Source organism: Pongo abelii, chromosome 1 (assembly GCF_028885655.2).
Source record: "Pongo abelii isolate AG06213 chromosome 1, NHGRI_mPonAbe1-v2.0_pri, whole genome shotgun sequence".
NCBI classification, from domain to species: domain Eukaryota; kingdom Metazoa; phylum Chordata; class Mammalia; order Primates; family Hominidae; genus Pongo; species Pongo abelii.
In genome coordinates this window covers 197,583,520-197,596,820 of record NC_071985.2, presented here as the reverse complement: position 1 = coordinate 197,596,820, position 13,301 = coordinate 197,583,520, and the positions used below count along the sequence as shown (strand labels likewise).

The 13,301-nt window shown below is 39.0% G+C and overlaps 1 protein-coding gene across 3 annotated transcripts in view; it reads left to right on the top strand.

The window, feature by feature from the left end:
• The window catches only part of AGO3 (argonaute RISC catalytic component 3), a 138,596-nt gene that overhangs the window by 16,282 nt on the left and 109,013 nt on the right, over positions 1-13,301 (top strand). The window contains exon 1 of one of the 3 annotated variants that reach the window (XM_054555313.1): positions 8,978-9,055. The exons of the other annotated variants lie outside the window; for them this stretch is intronic. The gene's annotated coding sequence lies outside the window, so the exon portion shown is untranslated. Of the gene's footprint in view, positions 1-8,977; positions 9,056-13,301 lie in introns of those variants that run through there. 3 annotated transcript variants of the gene reach the window in all.

Here is a 13,301-nt window from a genome sequence, read left to right as displayed (position 1 = left end):
GGCACATAATACTCAGTAAAGTGAATGAAATGTTTATAAAATGGCATGAGTGTGATGGTAGGGGACAGGAAAGAAAACTGGATGTTCTAGAGGGCTGTTTTCCTGAACATGGGTTTTTCAGTGCCGTACTCTTATCTCCTAGGATCTTAGGCTAGTCTTGGTCTTGGTCTCCCTTCACTCTCTCTTATGTCTTTCTGTGAGCCGTCATCCACTTATGGGGACTTAACTGACTCATGCTGTACTCTCATAGAGATTCCCTTTTTCTTGTTTCTCAAAACTGGTTCATTAATGTGTAGATTTGAGTGAAGGATAATCCTGACCCCTCTGGTAGATATTTACATTTTAAAAAGGCATTTATTAGCTGAGCCATGGGCCTGTAGTCCCAGCTACTCTGAAGGCCGAGGCAGGAGGATTACTTAAGCCCAGGAGTTAAGGCTGCAGTGTGTTGTGATTGTGCCTGTGAATAGCCACTGCACTCCAGCCGGGGCAACATAGTGAGACCACGTATCTAAAAAATAAATAAATAAAAATAAAAAGGCATTAGTTAATCTAAGTATAGAATCTGGGGCTTGAGGGATGTCAATTCAAGTTTTTTTAGTATGCCAGATGAGTTACAAGGAAATGATATGGTGGCAAAAATATTAAGTAAAAGGAACAGAATTTTTTCTTTTCTTTTTTGCAACGGAGTCTCTCCCTGTTGCCCAGGCTGGAGTGCAATGCGCGATTTCTGCTCACTGCAACCTCCGCCTCCCAGGTTCAAGCAATTCTCCTGCCTCAGCCTCCCGAGTAGTTGGGATTACAGGCACCTGCCACCACGACCAGCCAATTTTTTGTATTTTTAGTAGAGACGGGGTTTCTCCATGTTGGCCAGGCTGGTCTTGAACTCCTGACCTTGTGATCCACCCCCACCCCCCGGCCTTCCAAAGTGCTGGGATTACAAGCGTGAGCCACTGCACCCAGCCAGAACAGAATTGTTTATTAGATTTATTCTTTCTCTTGCCTAACATTTTTGTTTTATTTTTTGGTAGGGGGTGGGTAAAGGAAAATTTGTGTATTATATATGTGTAATTATATATGTGTATATAAAGTTGTGTAGCATAGAATTTCATGTGTATATGCTCAATGTATTAAGTTTGTGAGAAAAATATGTGTTATAAATTGGTGTGGTACATTCTGGTTTTAACTTACGATTCTTTTGACATCCTTAATTACATTACATCTTTAGGTTGCTTTATCTTACATTTTTTTGACAGTACCAATAATTTAGATTTGTAATTTAAATGTTTCCAAGTGGAAAGTTTTTAAATTTTTCTGAAGTAAAATTTTAGTCGTTTTTATCGTGTTTTTGAGTTTTTATTTATTTTATTTATTTATTTTTTTTGAGATGGAGTTTCGCTCTTGTTGCCCAGGCTGGTGTGCAATGGCACGATCTCGGCTCACTGCAACCTCCATCTCCTGGGTTCAAGCAATTCTCCTGCCTCAGCCTCCCGAGTAGCTGGGATTACAGGCATGTGCCATCATGTCCAGCTAATTTTGTATTATTAGTAGAGATGGAGTTTCTCCATGTTGGTCAGGCTGGTCTCGAACTCCCAACCTCAGGTGATCCGCCTGCCTCGGCCTCCCAAAGTGCTGGGATTACAGGCGTGAGCTACCGCACCCGGCCCAAGTTTTTATAGGAACTGTAGGACTTGTTTGGGATTCTAAAAATCGCACAAATCAGCTTTATACTTTGTTAATAATATTGCTTTGATTTAATGTCAACATCTGCAAAACTTATTCCATTTTCTTCAGCTGACTTGCTTTTGTCTTCAGTTTTTACAGTATTACTGCATGACTAGTCAGTTAAAACTTGGTGGTCTTCTGAAATTGATGTGGTGGCTCAGTTCCTATGCTTCAACAACTGGAATTCTAGGCGTTAGAAGGAACTAGATAGAACTTAACAATTCCTTTTCAATATTAGCAAAACAGTTAAGGGACAAAATTCAGTAGTTCAGTTATGTCTAATTTAACTTATTCAAAATATTAAAACAAATTGTTTTATTTCTTTTTTTAAAAGTCAGTGTCTCAATCTGTCTCCCAGGCTCTGGAGTGCAGTGGCACAGTCATAGCGCACTGTGTTCTCAACCTCCTGGGCTCAAGTGATCCTTCCACTTAAGCCTCCTGAGTAGCTGGGACTACAGGCACACCACACCAAGATCATTTTTAAAATTTTTTATTTACAGGAGACGAGGTCTCCCTATGTTGCCCAGGCTGGTTTTGAACTCCTGAGCTCAAGTGATCTTCCCAAAGTGCTGGGATTACAGGCATGAGCCACCATGACCAGCCTTATTTCGTTTCTTACTAAAGATTTATATTGGCCAGGCGTGGTGGCTCACACCTGTAATCCCAGCACTTTGGGAGGCTGAGGCGAGTGGATCATGAGGTCAGGAGATCAAGACCATCCTGGCCAACATGGTGAAACCCTGTCTCTACTAAAAGTACAAAAATTAGCTGCATGTGATGGTGGGCGCCTGTAATCCCAGCTACTCAGGAGACTGAGGCAGGAGAATTGCTTGAACCCAGAAGGCAGAGGTTGCAGTGAGCCGACGTCATGCGACTGCACTCTAGCCTGGCAACAGAGTAAGACTCCATCTCAAAAAAAAAAAAAAAAAATTATATTGTTGCCTTCTATAAAGTCATAGTGATTCTCCTCTAAGTGACTTAAATGTTTTAATACTTAAATTATCGTGCATGAAATTTTTCTTGTCCATATGCCACATGAACAACTATTTGGCACTAAGGCATTAATCATAATAGTAGAAAGATGTATTATAGCCAAACAATTGCCACTTTAGTTGGAGTCTTCTTAGACACAATATCCAGGAAATGCTAGTGAATCATTTTGTGGGTCAACCTTTCTACAAATTTATTCTTTAGATTTTCTGTCCATTGCTTTTTTTGTCCTTTCCTCACCCCCTTTTGTGTTGGGGGGCCAAGTGGGGGAAGGAGATTCTTTCCTTCCTTCTTTTCCCCCTATTAAATGATTTTGATTGAAAGTAAGCTTTTGTTAAAAGAGTATGTATGTTAAGTATATTTCAAATGTTACTAGTTTCTAATAGGTGAATGGCCTCAATGACTAAAAAACAAATATTTTTTAGAAACATTATGACCTAAAGTATACATTCTGTAACTTGAGATTTTATGCTAGTTTGTCCAACCTCTAAATACACCTTGAATAGAAAGTATATGTATTTATTCAAAACCATTAAATAATGGAATAGATACGTGTTAAAAATTATGTATACAACATGATTATAACTGCAATATCTATTTTAAAACATGAATAAAAATTTGAAGGAATCTTAAAATAGTAGTAGATTGTGGTTGCATTTTTATTTTATTTATTTTTTTTTTAGATAGAGTCTCATTCTGTTGCCCAGGCTGGAGCGCAATGGCACATTCTCAGCTCACTGCAACCTCCGCCTCCTGGGTTCAAGCAATTCTCCTGCCTCAGCCTCCCGAGTAGTTGGGATTACAGGCACCCATGCCCAGCTAGTGTTTGTATTTTTAGTAGAGTCGGGGTTTCGCCGTGTTGATCAGGCTGGTCTCGAACTCCTGACCTCAGGTGATCCACCCACCTCGGCTTCCCGAAGTGCTGGAATCACAGGCGTGAGCCACCACACCCAGCTGTGGTTGCATTTTTTTGGCTGAGTTTTCTTTTACAAATTAAACATCATTTTTACTACTGTTACTGTTAATATTCTATGATGATTAATAACATGCCAAATATTTCTGCATATTTCATATTGGTATAATGTTTAATGCTGATGATTTTTATTTTATTTATTTATTTTGAAACAGGATCTCGCTCTGTCACCCAGGCTGGAGTGCAGTGGTACGATCACAGTTCACTGCAGCCTTGACCCCCCCGGGCTCAAGCAGTCCTCCCACCTCAGCCTCCTGAGTAGCTGAGACCAGGAGCATGCCTGGCTAATTTTTCTACTTTTTGTAGAGACAGAGTTTTGCTATGTTGCCCAGGCTGGTCTCAAACTCATGGGCTCAAGACATCCACCCACCTTGGCCTTTCAAAGTGCTGGGATTATAGGCGTGAGCCACTGCACCCAGACAGATATTGAATTTTAGAAAGAAAAAAGTAAATCTATATTGATCCAATTTTGGCTTTTTAAGTGGAAATCTCAGAGCAGCAATGTGTTTAAAGAAACTCCTTTTCTGCTGTTAGGAATGTCATTTTTATAGTGTTACAGTTGGATAGTATGCCAAGAGGGGGCATATTTCATTTTAAACAACTTGATGGATATATAATTTATATGCCATAATTCACCCATTTTAAAATGTACACCTCAGTGGTTTTTAGTATATTGCCAGAGAGGATGTACAGCCGTCACTTCAATCTAATTTTAGAACATTTCATCCTCTCAAAAAGAAACCCTATAGTCATTAGCAGTCACTGCCCATTAGTCCCTCCCCACAGTCCTTGCCAACCACTAATCTATTTTCTTTCTCTGTAGATTTGCCGGTTCTGGGTCGGTCTGTCTTTCTTTCTTTCTTCTTCTTTTTTTTTTTTTTTTTTTTTGACAGAGTCTTGCTCTGTCACCTAGGCTAGAGTGCAGTGGCGCGATTGCGGCTCACTGCAACCTCTGCCTCCTGAGTTCAAGCAGTTCTCCTGCCTCAGCCTCCCGAGTAGCTGGGACTACAGGCGCCTGCCACCATGCTCGGCTAATTTTTGTATTTTTAGTAGAGGTGGGATTTCACCATGTTGGCCCAGCTGGTCTCAAACTCCTGAGTTCAAATGATCTGCCTACCTCAGCCTCCCAAAGTGCTAGGATTACAGGGTGAACCACTGCATCCGGCCAGATATTTCTTATAAATGGAATCATATACCATGTGGCCTTTTGTGACTGGCTTCTTTTTGCATAATGATTTCAAGGTTCATTCATGTTGTAGCATTTATCAGTATATTCAGGCACTGCATAACGTTTCAGTCAATTACAGACCACATATATGATGGTGGTCCCATACGATTATAATACCGTATTTTTACTGTACCTTTTTATGTTTAGATACACAAATACCACTGTATTACAGTTGCCTACAGTATTCAGTATAGTAATGCCATGTACAGGTTTGTAGCCCAGGAGTAATAAGCCATACCATATAGCTTAGATGTGTATGTGGCTTAGATGTGTAGTAGGCTCTACTATCTAGGTATGTGTAAGCACATTCTATGATGTTCACACAACAGAATGATAATGCATTTCCTGGAACATATCCCCATGGTTAAGTGATGCATAACTGTACTTTATTCCTTTTTATTGCTGAATAATATTCCATTGTATGGATATAATACATTTTGTTTATCCATCATTTGATGGACATTTGGGTTGTTGCCATTTTTGACTACTACAAATAATGCTGCTATAAACATTCATGTACAGGATTTTGTGTGGATATACATTTTCATTTATGTTAGATATATACCTAAGAGTGGTATCATATGATAACTCTATATTTAACCTTTTGAGAAACTGCCAGACTCTTTTCCAAAGTGGTTGCACCAGCCAAACATGGTGGCTCATGCCTGTAATCCCAACACTTTGGGATGCTGAGGCAAAAGGATCACTTGAGTCCAGGAATTCGAGACCAGCCTGAGCAATGTAGCAAGACACCATTTATATTAAAAAGAAAAAAAAAAGAAGACAGTGTCTGTACCATTTTACATTCCCACTAGCAGTGTATGAAGATAAGTTTTCCCATATTCTCACCAATATTTGTTATTATTTATCTTTTTAAAAATTATAGCCATCCTAGTGGATGTGAAGTTGTATCTCATTGTCGTTTTGACTTGCATTTTCCTGATGACTGATGTTGAGCATTTTTCATGTATTTATTGGTCATTTGTATATTTTCTTTGGAGAAATGTCTATTTAGGTCCTTTGCTAATTTTTTTTTTTTTTTTTTTTTGAGACAGAGTCTTACTCTGTTGCCCAGGCTGGAGTGCAGTGGCATGATCTTAGCTCACTGCAACTTCCACCTCCCAGATTCAAGCGATTCTCCTGCCTCAGCCTCCCAAGTAGCAGAGACTACAGGTGTATACCACCGTGCCTGGCTAATTTTTGTAGTTTTTAGTAGAGATGGGGTTTCACTATATTGGCCAGGCTGGTCTCAAAACTCTGACCTCAGGTGATTCACCCGCCTCACCCTCCCAAAGTACTGGGGTTACAGGCATGAGCCACTGTGCCTGGCTGCCCATTTTTAAATTGGGTCATTTGTCTTTTTGTTATTGAGTTATAGGAGTTCATTATATATTCTAGATAAAAATCCTTTATTAGATACATGATTGCAAAATTTTTCTCTGTTTATACATGTTGCATCTTCACTGTCTTGATGGTGTCCTTTGAAGCACAAACTTTTTAAATTTTGATGATGTCTAACTTATTTTTTCTTTTGTCGCTTGTGATTTTGTTGTCATATCTATAGAAGGGGATACTTCTGATTAAAATGATTTAGACAACATACTTCAGAAAACACTACCAGTAAAAACCAAATGGTGTAGTTTTAAGTGTTTAGTGATCTTGGGGAAACTATTATACAAAATATGTCAGCTAATAAACAAGTTTTATTTTCCTTTTAATCACTTGGAAGATAGGAAAGTTAACAGATGGTAATTATTTCACATCTCAAAATTCTTTTAGAGTGACATCTAAATACAATACTAAGTAGACATTAGCCTTTTGACTAATATTCCTATAATATATTTGAAATTTGAAGATACTTGCATAAATTAACAAATATTTCCACACAAGGGACTAGTACATAGGTATTATTACCAACATCTATCTGTGTAGATGTAAATTACAATAGCTGTATAGTGTTCTATTATATGAATGCACCTTGATTTGTTTACTTTAACCTGCTCCAGTTTGTTAGGTTAACTTAAATCTATTTAAACCATTTATCTGAACTTATCACATGTTTATACGAAGGTACTATGCTATTGGTACTAGATTTACAGGATATGCGGAAACTTAAAGATCATTTTTGAATCTTTTCTATGTTTTCATTAACTGTTTACTCCTGTTTTGTGTCAGGCACTGTGCTAGGTTCTAGCAATAACACGATAGATAAAACATGATCTCTTTAAAGTTTTAAATTCCATATGGAGTGACAAATTCTGTGATATGCATATTATGTACTGTGATGAAAGAGTAATGATTCCTACCTTTGGGTAAGGAGGAGGATGTGGTGTATCACATGGTATTTGAGCAAAATAATTGTATCATAAAAGGTACAGTAAAAATATATAATCTTATGGGACCACCATCATATATGTGGTCTGTAATTGACTGAAAAGTTATGCAGCACCTGCCTGTACTGATATATGCTACAATATGAAGTTGTCCAGTGGACAGGGAGAAAGCATAATCCACATAGACAGCATGAGCAAAGGTATGACATGTTGGTATAACAGAAACAGGCCAGTATAAATAGAGTAGCTAGAGATGAGTCTGAAGAGTTAGCTAGGGAGTAGGTTATGAAGAATCTGAAATCCGTGCTAAGGCTTGTGAATTCAGAAATAGTAGAGAGCCAATAGAACCTTTTAAACAAAAGAAGAATATCGGTATTTAGGACCATACTTGATGACAGTGTGGTGAATGAGAGATGAGAAAGACTTGAGTCCTGGAGAACATTTTTGAAAGGCTGTTGTAGTAGTCTAGGTCAGTGATCTTCAAACCATTGATCACACATCTCGATTAATTAAAATTTGTTTGACCAAAAAATACGTATAGATATAAATGCACACACATTTCAAAAACTATAATTTATTGACGTGTACTACTGTTTTAATATGTAACTGTAGAAAAATTAAAGGTGAGAAAGAAAATTTTGAAATGAACTATTTAAAAATATATTTAAATAACTTGAACTTTTCAGATTAATGGTACAAAAAACCCTGACTGAATATGTGTCACACACTTGAACTACAAAAAGTTGCAGTGTGCTGAAAATGAATGAATGAGAGGTACACTGTTAACTCTTTTTTTTTTTTTTCAAATTGAGACAGGCGTCTCACTCTGTCACCCAGGCTGGAGTGCAGTGGCATGAACATGGCTCACTGCAGCCTCGACCTCCTGGGCCCAAGCAATCCTCCCACCTCAGCCTTCATAGTAGCTGGGACTACAGGCACATACCACCATGCCCGGCTAATTTTTGTATTTTTTATAGAAATGGGATTTTGTCATGTTGCCCAGGCTGGCCTTGAACTCCTGGTCTCAAGCGATCTGCCCACCTCAGCTTCCCAAAGTGTTGGAATTACAGGCGTGAGCCACTGTGTCTGACCTTAACTCTTATGTATTGCAGAACTCCCATTACTCTCCTAGGATTCCTGGTGTACCGTGTGTTGCACCTGACCATCTAATATGGAATAAGTGAAGGCACCAGTATCAATCCATATTCATGAATATTAGTAAATCTTAATTCCTAATTGTTCAATGAAAATTAAATATAAATATGTCTGATTTTTCCTCATACTTCAGCATACCCCTTGGCACCTCTGGTACATATTTTTCTGGATTATAGGTAATATGTTCAAAGACACAGTGGCAACAATGATGATGGAGGGCATAGATGGAAGATTTAGAGAAAGAATGAACAATTTAGGTATGTAAGGAAAGGATAGAGATAAGAATGGCTTCATAGTTCCTAGCTTGTGCATTAGTAATGGTTTTAACAGAAATATAGATTCTGAAGGGACCAGGTTTTTGTATACTATTTTGAATATTTGGAGGTTGATTTGCATAAGAAACATCAAAATGGCAGAAATTCAGTAGGTTATTGGAAATAAGTGTCTAGCTAAGTGTCAGGAGATCAGTCAAAATGGAGATTGTGATTCGTCAGCATGTAGGTGATAGTTAAAAACTGGGGAAGTATGTAAAAATGAAAGAACTGAGACTAGATCTCTGAGATACTATTATTTCAGGTTTGCCAGTGAAGACACACAGGGATTGGAAAGATAGGAGAACCAGGACAAAGTAGAAGCTATTTCAGAGAAGGCAAGGTAAGGATCATGATTTTCTTTCTTTTTGTTTTTTTTTCTTTTGGAGATGGAGTCTCGCTCTGTCGCCCAGGTTGGAATTCAGTGGCACGATCACATGATCTTGGCTGACTGCAACCTCCGCCTTCCAGGGTCAAGCAATTCTGTCTCAGCCGCCTGAGTAGCTGGGACTACAGGTGCGTGCCACCATGCCTGGCTAATTTTTTTGTATTTTTAGTAGAGATAAGGTTTCACTGTGATGCCCACGCTGGTCTCAAACTCCTGAGCTCAGACAGTCCGCCCACCTCGGCCTCCCAAAGTGCTAGGATTACAGGCATGAGCCACCGCACCCGGCCTTAAGGATCATGATTTTCAAGGAACAAACTTTGATTACAGTGGCAAATGCTAAACAAAGCCAGGCGTATAGAGACTGAAAATGCGCCATTACACATGGTTGTTAAGAAGTTGGTGGCCCAGCCTGGTGCAGTGGCTCACGCCTGTAATCTCAGCCCTTTGGGAGGCCAAGGTGGGCAGATCACTTGAACCCAGGAGTTTGAGACCAGCTTGGCCAACATGGTGAAACCCCATCTCTACTAAAAATACAAAAATTAACCGGGCATGGTGGTACATGCCTGTAATCCCAGCTTGGATTACTTGGGAGGCTGAGGTAACGAGAATTGCTCATACCCAGGAGGCGAAGGTTGCAGTGAGCTGAGATCATACCATGGCACTCCAGCCTGGGCAACAGAGCGCGACTGTCTCAAAAACAAAAAAAAGAAGTCGGTGGCCTGGTAAAAATAATTCACATGTGAAATGACTACAAACATAGTGTGTAGTGAAATGCTCTGTATGAGCTGGGTGCAGTGGCTCATGCCTGTAATCCCAGCACTTTGGGAGGCTGAGGCAGGCAGATCACTTGAAGTCAGGAGTTTGAGACCAGCCTGGCCAACATGGTGAAACCCCGTCTCTACTAAAGATGCAAAAATTAGCTGGGCGTGGTGGCACGTGCTTGTAATCCCAGCTACTCCGGAGGCTGAGGCACGAGAATTGCTTGAACCTGGGAGGTGAAGGTTGCAGTGAGCAGAGATTGTGCCACTGCACTCCAGCCTGGGCAACAGAGTGCGACTCCATCTCAAAAAAACAAAAATGCTCAGTATCGATTTTATATTTTAAAGTATTAAAATTTTGGCCAAGGGCAGTGGCACATGTGAGGCCTGTAATTCCAGCACTTTGGGAGGCCAAGGCAGGAGGAGTGCTGGAGGCCAGGATTTCAAAGCCAGCCTGGACAACATAGGGAGACCCCTTCTGTATGAAAAATTTAAAGATTAGCCAGGTATAATGGTGTACACCTATAGTCCTAGCTACTCAGGAGGCTGAGGTGAGAGGATTGCTCACTTCAGGAGTTGGAGGCTGCAGTGAGCCATGGTTGCACCACTGCACTCCATCCTCTGGGTGACAGAGCAAGATCCGTATCTTTAAAAAAAGAAAAAAGTATTAAAAATTTGTCCTGGCCAGGCGCGGTGGCTCACGCCTATAATCCCAGCACTTTGGGAGGCCAAGGCGGGTGGATCACAAGGTCTGGAGTTCGAGATCAGCCTGGCCAACATGGTGAAATCCCATTTCTACTAAAAATAAAAAAATTAGCCAGGCATGGTGGTGTGCATTTGTAATCCCAGCTACCCAGGAGGCTGAGTCTGAAGAATCACTTGAACCCGGGAGGTGGAGGTTGCAGTGAGCCGAGATCACACCACTGCACTCCAGTCTAGGCGACAGAATAAGACTCCGTATCAAAAAAAAAAAAAAAAAAAATTTTGTTCTACCCAGCACTTCGGGAGGCTGAGGTGGACAGATCACTTGAACTCAGGAGTTCAAGACGAGCCTGGGCAACATGATGAAACTCTGTCTCTACAAGAAATACAAAAATTAGCTGGGCATGGTGGCACACTCCTGTAGTCCCAACTACTCAGGAGGTTGAGACAGGAGGATGGCTTGAGGCAGAGGTTGCTGTGAGCTGAGATTGCACCACTGCACTCCAGCCTGAGCATCAGATCCAGACCTTGTCTCAAAAAAAAAAAAAAAGAAAAAGGAAAAAAGATCTAAAATATAATCCCTCTCTTCTCTGTTTTGCATACCTTAAACTTTATCTTGTTGCACAAGTATTTATTGGCTACCTTCTCTGCTAGTAACCACAGAGTTATAAAGATAAGTTAGAGATTGGAAGGATACGAAGAGAGACTGCCAGCTGTTTTAGTTGTGTTTTATAAACCTCTGGATGATTTTGACATTTTGTTATACCTTAGCAATCTTCTTTCTGTCTATACTGTAGTGAGACATTCGTTTATTGTAGCCATGGATAATGTCAGTAGACTTTTGGGGAAAATATTCTTTCATGTTGTCTTCTGTAGACTAGAATAATATTTTTCATTCTGTCTTTTGGGAGCAGAGAATTAAGAGGTACCTAATAAAGTGAGATGGAGGTGGATCTCTATAAGCTTATAGTAATTACAACTCACAGGAAAATAATTTGCTCTCCTCTTTTTTACATTAAAGTTTCTCTCTTCCCATTTTTCTGCTGTATAAGTCAGGTGGTAAAATGGGACTTAATGAAATTATTATTAAATTTTACTTTATAGTCTGTGCACCAGAGCGTGATGGAGTCAAAAGAGTTGGTATCAGAATGTAGGAAGTAGTGACTGAAGTAAGGATGGTAGGATAGGCTGTACCCCTTTAGAAGATCTAATGTATTCAGGTAGATTTCATTTTTGGAGTAATTACCAATTATTCTTAAGGATTCTTAAATTCTAGCTTGACGTTCTAAAAAATGCATCACAGTATAATTCTGCAAGAATTATTTTCTTCTCAGACTAAGGTTATTAGTGAAAGGAAGCCACTAAAGATGGGTTAGACATTCTTATCCGTGTTTACTCAGATTTTATTTCCCAAATTACTTTCCCAAGCACTGTTATAGAAGTTGAAATATTTTATGTATTTTTATTAGTCTAGTTTTACTACTTATGGTAAAGTAAGAACTGGTTTAACAATATACACTTAAAGATTTTGCTGAAAGTACTATATTTGAACAAAAGATTCCACTCCTAACCCTGTTGTTATAATAAAAGACTAGTGTCATAAAATTTAGAGGAAACTCAGTTATCAGTTTATGTTAATTACCAGAATTATTCATTATTTGTGTTGATTTACTATATTTGATGCTAAAACATTGTAGTATATTCATTTGTTATTTGGAAGACTTCAGTATAATTCTTAAAATATATTTGTGAGATAATTATGCTTAAATTTTAATATAAAATATACATATTTGCTTTTTTAATCTCCAAATTATTTTCACTAATATTCCATTTGGTTCCTGAGACTGTTATCTCATTTTTATTGCTAAAGAAACTCAAGTCAGAGAGGTTAAATAACTTTCTTAACAACTTAGTGACAGAATGGGACTAAAAACTCATGCCTTCTTATTTCGGTACTTATCATATATTTTAAAGGTTCCTCAGGTTGGTAGTTTCCCAATTCCAAGTTTCATCTTAATATAATAGCACCTTTGCTACTATAGCTGACTAGATGGCTTAGGAAACTAGATAAATTACTGTTCTAGAGAGTGTTTTTTCTCTAGCTCCACATGCCTACCTATTAAAGATTCTAATAAACTACCCTTTTCCATAATATCCTTTGAGATAAGAAATGAGAATTTGCTGTCCCTAGATTTGCCATTTTGTTAGCTTGCATACTAAAATCTGCTGGATGCCCATATTCCCAGTTACTCAGAAGGCCAAGGCGGGAGGATCACTTGAACTCAAGAGTTCTAGGTTACAGTGAGCTATGATCACATCCCTGCACTTAAGTCTGGGCAACAGAGCAAGACCTGGTCTCAAAAAAAAAAATTTTTTTTTTTCGCTAAAATTCTAAATATATGAATTTGGCCAGGCACAGTGGCTCACACCTGTAATCTCAACACTCTGGGAGGCTGAGACAGGAGGATTGCTTGAACCCAGGAGTTGGAGACCAGCATGGGCAACATAGTGAGACCCCATCTCTTTGAAAAAAATTCTAAATATATGAATTAATTGTGTCATATTAGTGAGAGGTTAAAAAAATAATATAACTCTTGGCCCTCATGAAAGATGACTCTCTTTGTAGCATAGGTTTTGTCAGTTATGAACTTAAAAAACTGTCAAGTGGAAAAACTGACCCGTATACTATAGAGTTCCAATGCTATTTCCTTAAGGCTCAGAACTAAATTGTCAAATGTAAG